This window comes from Heptranchias perlo, unplaced genomic scaffold (assembly GCF_035084215.1).
Source record: "Heptranchias perlo isolate sHepPer1 unplaced genomic scaffold, sHepPer1.hap1 HAP1_SCAFFOLD_43, whole genome shotgun sequence".
NCBI classification, from domain to species: Eukaryota; Metazoa; Chordata; class Chondrichthyes; order Hexanchiformes; family Hexanchidae; genus Heptranchias; species Heptranchias perlo.
Window position 1 is genome coordinate 7513217 of NW_027139442.1, and position 1590 is coordinate 7514806.

General features: G+C 45.2%; 1 pseudogene; it reads right to left on the reverse strand.

The window, feature by feature from the left end:
- Window positions 1-641: 641 nt before the first annotated feature.
- Window positions 642-1068, reverse strand: LOC137312571 (histone H2A-like; annotated as a pseudogene).
- Window positions 1069-1590: the final 522 nt, after the last annotated feature.

Sequence of the window (1590 nt, forward strand, 5' to 3'; positions counted from 1 at the left end):
ATAACTTCTTTGCTTTTCAATTCTATCTCTCTAGAAGTGAATCATAGTTTTTAAGTTTCCTTATTATGACCTTATTGACCTGCGTCGCTATTTTGTGTAATTTGTATATCTGTACCACCAGATCCCTTTGCTCCTCTATCCCGTTTAGACTCTTATTATCCAAGCAGTGTGTGACCTCCTTATTCTTCATTCTGCAAGTTTATTAATGTCCTCTTCCATTTTGATGCATTCTTCCTTTGTATTAACTACATCCCCCAATTTGGTGTCGTCCACAAATTTTGGAGTTGTAATTCCCATTCCCAAATCCAAATTGTGAATGTAAATTGTGAAGAACAGTGGTCCCAGCAACTTGAACATCACTTCCCATCTTTTGCCAGTCTGAGTAGCTGCCCTTAACCTCTATTCTCAGTTTTCTGTTTTGTAGCCAACTTACTATCCATTCTGCCACCTGTCCCCTGACTCCACGTGCTCTGAACTTAGCCATGAGTCTATAATGCGGTACCTTATCGAAGGCCTTCGGAAAATCGAAATCTTTTGCATCTACTGTATTAAACTTGTATTCACTTTCTGTTCCTTCTTCAAAGATTTCAATGAGGTTCGTCCTGTCCTTTGGGTTATCAGATTAAATCTTGGCCGCATTACTAGCTCTTGGAGCTGACAATGCTGGTTTTCTTCGGCAGCAGCAAGGCCTGGATATCTGGCAACACCCTGAGCGATGGTCACCCGTCCCAGCAGCTTGTTGAGCTCCTCGTCGGTGCGAATGGCCAGCTGCAGGTGTCTGGGGATGATTCGGGTCTTCTTCTTGTAGCGGTCCGCGTTGCCGGCCAGCTCGAGGATTTCAGCCGTCAGATACTCGAGCACAGCAGCCAGATAGACCTGGGCTCCGGTACCCACACTTTCAGCACAGTTCCCCTTTCGCAGGTGCCTGTGAACACGGTCCACAGGGAACTGCATTCCGGCCCTGGATGAGCGAGACTTGGCCTTGGCCCGAGCTTTACCGAAGATTTTTCCTCTTCCAGACATTTCCACAATCTCACAAATACTTTCGCAACGAATAAAGAAATCCTCCTGCACTCACACTTCTTACTCCTTCTGGATGAACACAGTGGGAGCATTTGTGATGGGTCTCACTCAGAGTGTTTACACTGCCCGCTCGCCCTCATTTATATTCTGTCTTTTCAACTGCTGTAATATTGTCCTTGAGCAATGTTGCTGCTCCCCCTCCTTTTCCTACTTCTCTGTCCTTTCTAAAGATCTTATAGACTTGAATATTAAGCAGCCAGTCGTGCTCAGTTGGTAGTCAGGTCTCCGGAATCATTTAATATAATTATTCAACCTCAATGAATGGTTAATGCGGCCGATTTCAGCTGAAGGATTACTGGCTGTTGTGTAATTTCCATTGATTGGGGGTTGGCGTCATCTATTGGGCGGAGACGGGTACTGCAACAGAGCGAGAAAGGATCTGTCAGAAATTGTTCAAATGAAGAACAAAATCCAACAGCCGGCAGCGTCTGTTCAGGGTCTGAAGTTTAGCAACTATTTTAGTATTGTGCATTGTCAGCCATGGTGGTATCGTGGTGAGCATAGCTG